We start from the raw sequence: 9,448 nt of genomic DNA on the forward strand, positions 1-9,448 counted from the left end.
GCATGGAAGGAGGACGTTAAACGATGATGTATAGAAATTTTGTCTCCACAAACATTAGAAAAAGAAAGAGCTAATAATGATTTCTTTATTAATTAGTAAGGTGTAGTGAAACCTCTCTCTCTCGGGCACTCAATCATAAATGATAACGACATCTTGCCTTGGACCCTTCTGTCCACCATCCTGATTGGTTCTTATTTGCGCGGCAATTGTCCCCATGTTCTGCTTGCTAAGGGGGCATTACGTCCAATCGTGGCTTTGTGATAAGGTCACGTGAAATAGAGTTTTTCTGGGTTTCCGATGAGCCCTATTTCGCCTATAAATAAGCCCGATCCAACGACGGGAATTGTCTTCGATTTCAGATCTCTCACAGGTCTGGTCGCTGACCACACATACAGAACACAGCTACAGCCAGTTCCAGCGTCGACGTCTTCACCACCTATGTACTGTCTACCACAATGTCGTGCGCCAGCAACCCCACCACCAGGTACACACCAATATCAAGACACTCGGTTTTATATCGACACTGTTTGAGTGGACTGTTTCCACCACAAGCAACAGTCAGAACTAACCAGCGAGAATATTCCGTATCAGGTAAACGGTCACAGCATTCGACGCTCAACACGCATATTGTGATACCACAGCTCTGCTACTTGGTCACAACTTCCTGCGTATGAACGTTCTATCTCCTTGTGTAACTCTAATACGAACTGATATTTCTCTATCTCAGTGTTTGAGACTTGTAGTCTATGTTACAGACACTCTTTCTATGTTCTTTGTTTCCTCTCATTCACACGCACACTTGTACTCTCACATATTGTACACACACTATTGCTTATACGACTGTCCGTCACTTCACATTGTTGTATACATTCTCTTGTACACGAAGGCCTGTCTTATCTACTGTGTTAATTATATATGTCGCATGCACGCACACACAGACACAAACAGTTTCACTATGTTAATAAACTTACTCTCTTATATATCGGTTGTCTGTCCTAATAAGTTCTTTTACTGGCACTATGGCTCGTATCTCTCACGATGAGCCTCCAAAAAAAAAAAAAAATCTTATTTTGTGTTCGACCGTGCGACATGGAAAAAAGGAGTCTTTTCCGTCTACGTTGCCATCTCCTTTGGTTCGCACGGTCGAATTATTACAAAGGGTTTACAAGTAGATCGAGGATGGTACTATAAATACAATATATGAAAATGAGGTGGGGGTTACATGAAGGCGTGTAAACAGTAAAATTAACAAAAGGAAAGAAACAAAAAAGAAAATCAAACAAGAAAATTTTCCCAGAGCGAGAAGACCTCCAGTGGTTGCTCGTAGAAACTATACGAAGCTACGGTCAAGCCCGCCGTCCTTGTGGGTGCTAACAATAAAGGTTACTGTAATTTCCCCACATTCATAGTAACACCTATTTATTGCTGGGTTGGCTGGGACTTTAGAAAAAAACAGGTTTTGACGTGGGCTTCCGAGAGAAAGGTGGAACAAAAGCTACTTTCGGGGCCCGAGATGGTGAAGATGGATCTTCTCAAAATTTAAGAGTGTTGAGTTTTTATTTTTCTTTTCACTTTTTTTAAAAACTTTTTTTCTTTTAGGGAAGTGCCCAGCAGATAGTCTTGAGCCCCTTCATTTACCCGGACCGATGTACTGGTCGAACCCCTATACCACAGATTCTAAGCTTGGTCTCGAAGCTGGCAGCAGTCCACGTTCCATAATATGAATGAGCCAACAAAGGAACGACCAGCTAGGAATAGCATGCAAATCTTTCTCAAATCATATATGCACAATTGTCTCGAAAATTTCTTGAAAAAAAAAAAAAAAAAAAAAAAAACCCCACATCTGGGCAAAATAGACAGGATGGTCATAGTTGGAATGCTTGTGATCAGGGGACTGCTTGACCAAGGATAACATGGTAGGATGGTTAGACGGTAGCAGCAATGGGATATGAATTTTGAAAGCTCTAGGGACCTGCAGTATTCCATTGGTTCGGTTTGTCGTAACTCACAGGATATTATTATATCTTTCTTTTGAAACCAATAACGTTGGTTTGCCCTGGTGAATAAGTTTCAATTAGTATCATGTTTGTTAAATGTTGAGAAAGTCAAAAGCAGGCACTACACCAACAGAATTTCTAATAGGAATGAATAATGTACCGTTTGTGTACTCAGTAGCAGATAACCGTGAGTTATAAAATCAATAACGTTTTAGTTAGCTATTTGATTGATAGAAGAAGATATACACACAACATAACACACCGCCACATCACACCACACCAGACAACATTTTACCGCCCCATACCATGTCACACACGCTAAGTTTTATTATCGTGGTCCATTAGCTAATAGAAAGAAGCGCCAATTCCGATAATAACCTTCAGGACTATGAAGAAACCACTGTGTGGTCGCTTGTTCATTTAGAAATAACAGCCGAGTTTCTTCGAATTACAACTTAGCATCTTATAAAAGAAAGGACCACGTTAGACAATGTAAATTCATCAATCAGGACTGAGACCTGGAGTTAAACAACATTTATCCATGCGTATTTATTTTGTTTTACAATCCAGAGCCTTTAGAGAGTGTGCGTGTACGTGCGTGCGTGTGTGCGGCATAAAAACCTCCCATATTTTACACTGCCAGTGTTACATAGCGCTACTTAAGTTTTCGTATAGTTTAATGGGTTTGCTATCCAATTGCCACCATGGTTTGGACCAGTGCACTCCGTGCTGTTAAAATGTTTGTCAAACGGTAAATTGTGTGAGGGTTTTTGTTGCCCCCCCCCTTCCTCTTTCTCTCATGCATTTATACATCAATGAAACACCAGTTCTGTATCTATTAACATGTATCGATATAACAAAATGTTCATGTTAAAAATATTGATTTACTTGCGGACTAATTAATTAATTATCTTGTCTAAGATAAAAAAAAATGGATTGAAGGTCAAGTCACTGGAAAGCACTCAAGTGAATGCGTTGGAAATATTTATTTGTTGATGTTAACACCAAGTCAGCCCTGCTCAAGCAGATTTATACATCAAAGGCGATCCGACTGTGGCATACCTGTCATGTATTTGCGCACATCATTAATATTTAAGTGCATATGGATGGATGTATTTATATATGTGTATATGTACATTTATGCATTCATGTGTGTGTGTGCGTCTGTCTCCAAAACTCCAAAGTTGAGTAACGTTTTTATGCTTGGATTTGTAAACTACGATAAGAATAACACTGGTCAACAAAGAATTTATCCCAAGGAAAAGAATACCTGTATCTTATATGTTTTGCATGCAGAATTCAAAAATATGTAATATACTAACATACAGAAAATTAAAACAAAACACATGAAGTGAACCACGAAGTCACAGGCAACAGTGAAGTGAACCACAAAACAGCGTGCGGTTGTCATGGTAACAAGCTGCTAATGCCACGCTGTCTGTTGATTGGCTAAAATTACGCAAATTTCCCAACTTTAACTCCAAATAAGATCAGATTTTTTAATTTACGAGATAAAGTAATTGGTTGATCGTAATCAAAATTCAGAGTTGCATCAATACACCGAAGTTGAAAGCAATCTGAGCAAAATTAAAGGGGACTAATTTTGCGAATGAGAAAAACTAGATCCGCAACTATATGTAGGACACAACTACATTGTACAAGATGTCTTTCTATTTTTAAGATGATACGGCGTGATTATGAGAGAAATCAGGCTGTTATTCTTATAATGTCGAACGACTTCCCAGGGGTTTCCTGGTCGTAGCTAATGTTGTTGTTTAGCCCTGATCAGACAGACCTATAATCTTCTCATTTTGAGCAAGAGGCCAGCAATTTTGTGGGGAGAGGAAGTCAATTACATCCATCACAGTGCTCAACTGGTACTATATCGACTCCCGATGGATGAACGGCAAAGTTGATCTTTGAATGTAAAGAGCCGGAAGAAATGCCGCCAAGCATTTTGCCCGGCAAACGATTTTGCCAGCTTACCATCTTAGATCTATAATCAAAGGCACCGAATCCTTTTGTTTATGTAGGAATACATTCTCGAATGCGTCTTTTCTATTTTCAAGACGATACAGTATGTGATACAAAGGAGATTTGGCTATTTCTAACAGGTTAAGCAACTATGACGAGTAGGGATAGGCAAAGTGGTCACTATTGACCCCTGTGAGACGGATGGTAGAGTTCTATGTGGCTATCCAAGGGAATCGATGAACTCTTGAAACGATTTTGTGCATTAAAGATACTGAATTATTAGCGAACTGGTTTTTCAAGATAAATAGGATTCGATTTAAAGCAGTAGATCCGAAATACAGTATAGAAATTCAAAATGTCTTCGGAGATATCATGTCGTTGATACACACCAACTAAACATGTAACACTAACTGGATAATTGGAGAGCTAATTAACAAGCTCATGTTTTTCATTGGAGAAATAGCGTTGGTTACCCATTTACAGCTGTGGTTTCAACTTTAATTAACATGTTTTTACAGGAAGAAAAAGACAAAAATCATGGAAAATGTAAAAGACTGTAGTGAAACCTCTCTCTCGGGTATTTATTTACAAATGATAAAGAAGCAGCTAACATCTAGCTTTCGGCCGTTTGGACCTTGTGTTCATCACCCTGATTGGCTCTTATTTGCGCGCACATGTTTTGTGACGACCGTGCGACGCGTTAAAAGGAGCCTCTTCCTTCTCGTCGCAATCTCCTTTGGTTCGCACGGTCGTTTTTTACAAGACCAAATTATCGAGAGAAAAATCCCATAGCTACCTCACCAAGAAAACAAAGAAAACGAGAAAAAAAAGGGGGGGGGGGATAAAGCAGCAAAAGATGGGTGTAGGGAGGGAGTAACGGGGTGTATACTCTAGAACAAGTGGCATGTTTAGTCGCGCCTCGCTAACTTGATTGCAAGGGCGTTGCCGCAGAGAATGGCCAGTGATATTCACTGCAACAACCACCCAACCTCGCGCAGCTCATTTCTCAGACGGACGCAGTTATCCCGATTTTTTGGAGGAAGTCGGCAAAGCGGGATCCGAGAACATATGAAGTCTCGACGGCGACAGGCACAAACTGATAGCGACCGGTTAGGTCCCTGCATTTGTTTATTCTTCTATTGTTGAAGAATTTGGATGTATTGTTTCTGTTTGATGTGTTTTATAATTTAGCACTGATACAATCAGAACTCAACTATCAAACTAATTTATAAGCGCATAACAAGTGATGGGCGATAAGATAAGGTCACTTGTACTGTCCCTCTTTGCAAGCCCTTTGTGGGTAATTAAAAATAAAAGATAAGGTCACTTGGGTAAGGAATGACCATGCTGCTTTTTCTCTTTATAATACTTGTTCTTGTTTTGTTTCAACCGTGGCTGCATCTGCGTAGTTATTTGTGTTGTTGTTTACTTTGTAAAACAGTAAGGGGGAGAGGGTTGCTAGCACATCATTCTCTACCCACATTTTCCCATCTACATCTTTACCATATGGGGCCCTAACAAAATCCGATAATAGGTATAGATGCAAATCTATCTAATTACCTGTCTCCTAAAATCAGGCATAACTTGGCAATCGGTCGACTTACAGCATCGTTCTTCGTCTTTACTTAGTAGAATGTATTTTATCAAGAGATTGTTTATTTTTAACACATTCACGAATGTTATGTTGGGCTTTGCGTCTAGGCATAATCTGAGAGCTGAACTACCTTTCAAACAATCCTTCATCGGTCTGCCAGCACCAATGCGGTTTCCGTCACCACCAACCATCTTTCTCCTGGATGCTGCAGTTGGTTGCGCACCAATTGTCTCCATACTGACTAGAGATTTTCGTTTGTGAGAAAAAAATTTCGCACTAGAGATCTTCGTTTTTTCTTGCCAAGAGCATGTGCCACACAAGAATACTGACCAAAGCAGTGAAGCGCGGAAGTTAACGCAGTATCTGTTCCAGAAGTTGCTTGGTGAATGTTTTCATTGGTCCTCCAAGGAATTCTTTGTCTTGAACATAATTTTGTTGTAAAGCAAGAAAAGCTTTGTTTAGCCCATTGATTATTGGGTCACTTCCATCCTCAGCACTTGATATTTATGTGCAACCGCGTGTATCAAAATTTTGCTGTGTATCGAATTGGTTTTGAAGAGAGCATTGCAAGTGTAAACTTTCTAGCCACCGATTTGTCACATCATCGTGTTTACTATCTGAAATCCCCATATTCTCGCAGTATGCTCCATCATTTTCATTTTTCTGATAGTTCGACTCCATGGAGTCGTCGTCAGGGACAGCACAATGCCAGCGTATGTGTTCACTATCGATGATATTGGCATCTGAATGAGAGCACCATACAAGATTCGCATGCCAATCGGAGGTCGTCATTTTGAATTCTAACCTTTGTTAACTTGACAAGGTCAAGGTGAGCTCTGATTGGCAGTATGCAAATGAGTTCATTACTGGGGTCCGGAACTCTCGTGAGGAAATATTAAAATTTGCGTCCGAGAATCAAACTCACAACCTCATGATTATGAGCCCGACGCTCTAACCACTGAGCCACTTTATTTTGACTAAAAACTTTTGTCAATCCACTGTAAAATGAATTATACTAATTATTCATTTCATATTAGGAAAGAACATGTTTTTATTTATTATTTATTTATTTATTTAATTTATCACGGTATTATTTTTCTGGGTGGAAACAAATATATAAAAATAGTATATCAATTATTTAGGGAGACAAAAAAACGAAAAAAATTACAATAATCAAATAAATAAACATGAAATACGCCTATTGATTTTTGTAATTATGTAAAGCAATGAGAAAGGAAAAGATTTTTGTACTCAATCTCTTTGTGTTGCATGATTTTTCTACAACGTGTATTATGTTTTATCCAAACAAATACTTCAATGACACGGACCAGTAAAAATGAGCGATGCTATATGATTTTATTGATCGCCCCGATACGTAAAAAGCCATTAGAAAAATATTATGGGGTGTGTGTGTGTGTGTGTGAGGTGGGGACAAAACTAAAAGAAAACTACCTCCATAAAATATACAACAAAAAGGGATCGTGTTTGTGCCTTACATTATATATATATATATGTGTGTATATCTATGTATATAAATATATATATACACACACATGTGCGTGTGTGAATACATACATACATACAGAGACAGACAGACACACACTATTCCTAACAGTATCATATTTCTTTCGATAAATTGATTTATCACCGGAAGTAAATGGAGGAAAGTGTGACGGACGGTGGCCAGCAGACAGACTGTAGTACTAAATATAGATGAATGGCAATAAAAAAATTGACTAAAAATATTATAAAATAGGATAAAATTGAAAAAAAAAATCCCAACATAACAACTGATAAACCAGAAACAGTGATTCTATGTAGTTGTTTGACGTGTTCTATGTCAGATCCCCATCATTATTACAACAAACATTATCGTTTCAGCGTGGTTTTTCTTTTGATTTTCGCTCTGTGGATGTACTACTGTCGAGCACATGGCAATTCTTTTTATTTATCCTACAGGGTGTCTCGTAATAATGGGATACATTTTATCAGTAATATTTGCAATAAATGTGACTATTCTAGTCCGAGTTATTTCCGTTTAAAAATGTATTCCATCATTATGAGACTATGCCAAATTCATTTAGGAGATCCAGCATGATTCTCAACCATTTTGCCAGAACTTTTGAAAGTTGTCGCCACTAAAATTATCTTTCCTCTTTTTACTATATTCTAGTTCTAATGTTTCTTTTTGATAATATTCACCAGTCTCAGCAGTGTCTGCAATGAAACGGAATCACCATCTAGTCAAATACTTTCAAGTTTAAAAATCATGAAACTTTTCCCGTATCCATTCTGACATGACTTTACTGAACCACAATGATTCTCAACCATTTTTTGCCTATGGACCCCTATTTTACTTGGGTGGACCCCCATAGCCATTAGAAGTTTTTTTTTTAAAGCCTATTATATTTTTATAATTAAATATTAGGAATTGTATGAAAAACGTTAAAATATTTTGTGCATTCTTTTATTCTTTTGTAGAGTTATTTCCAATTTATTGCACATAAATTTTAATAGCAATATCTTATATGGACCTCCAAAGGCCATACTGACCTCGGTTGTGAACTACTGCTTTAAGGCAAACGTGGCAAACACGAAACCTTGAAGAGAGTTCTGAATCAATGCTTGACTCTTTTGTTACCATATTTTCTGTACAAATACACTTCGTTTGTTTCAATACATTTTTTAAATAATGAAGAATTTAGTAAAATAACTTTGCCATTATTAAGCTGGTATTTGGAACATAGACATGAAATTCTGACGGTAAGTTTTAATTTTAGGTAAGACAATATGAAATATCATAGAACAAAGGGATGATATCAAAAGGGGATGAGAGAACAACGTTGAATCTCTTGGAATCAAAATAGATTGACCACAGCGAAATCTCAATTAAAAATTGAGATAGGCATACAGCGACTATTCCAATACCATCTTTGCTCTGCCACTAGCAGAAGTATCTTTTACATATAGACATCTTATACGGATGTCAGGTGGTACGTACAGGCACACTCTAGGACGTTGTGAAAGTGTTGCCATTTTGAAAATTTTGCAGTAAAACAGAATCTATTTTCCCTTTAATACATTTTTGGAGCTGTTTCCTTTTTATCCTTTTTACCACGACGACGACAGTCTCACTCTTCTGAACTAGGTGTCAGCATACAGCCTCCATCTGGGAGTTACTATTTGGTTCTTCCATTCTGTAGTTTCTTAACTCTTATGTCTCTTATCAAATCTATCTATCCTTCAATCTTCTAGCTATGTGCCTGCAGGGATTCTCTCTTCAGTGTTTTCCCTTTGGGTGTTCAAATTAAACACCAAGTTCATTGATTTCACTAATCTAACAAGATCTGCAAGAGTTTCAAGCAGTGACCATCCCTCGTCAGACTAACCCTTAAGCAGCAACATACATGCATACAAGAACAAAAGAAACTGATGCAGATTCTCCAAATCCATTCTATTGGTAGCACAGTAAAGGTCTGTAAGACATACCAAAGTCTTGTTGCTTTGTTATCGACCGGCTTGAACTTTTTCAAGAACTTAAACTCAAGGAAAAATCATACATACACACACATATCTAGACTCTTTGTCTCTCTCTCTCTCTCTCCAATCTTGTATCTCCCATTTTCTTTCTCTATCCTCAGTTATTTCACATGATCCTCTCCACTGCACCTTTCTCTATCTTCTGCAACTCACCCTCAGTCTTTCTGGGGTTTTTTTCTCTCCCGCCCATCTTTCTCATACCTCGTGAGTGCAACTTTAAATATATGTATATGTGTGTATATTTTTATTTCTACTTTTTTTCAGCAAATATTCCCATCATTTGTGCCTCGGATAAAAGCTAATAACAAAATAAAACATTTTATGGTTTTTCATCGATTGCTTT

Source organism: Octopus bimaculoides, chromosome 10, assembly GCF_046866305.1.
Source record: "Octopus bimaculoides isolate indiv1 chromosome 10, ASM4686630v1, whole genome shotgun sequence".
In the NCBI taxonomy this organism is placed as follows: Eukaryota; Metazoa; Mollusca; class Cephalopoda; order Octopoda; family Octopodidae; genus Octopus; species Octopus bimaculoides.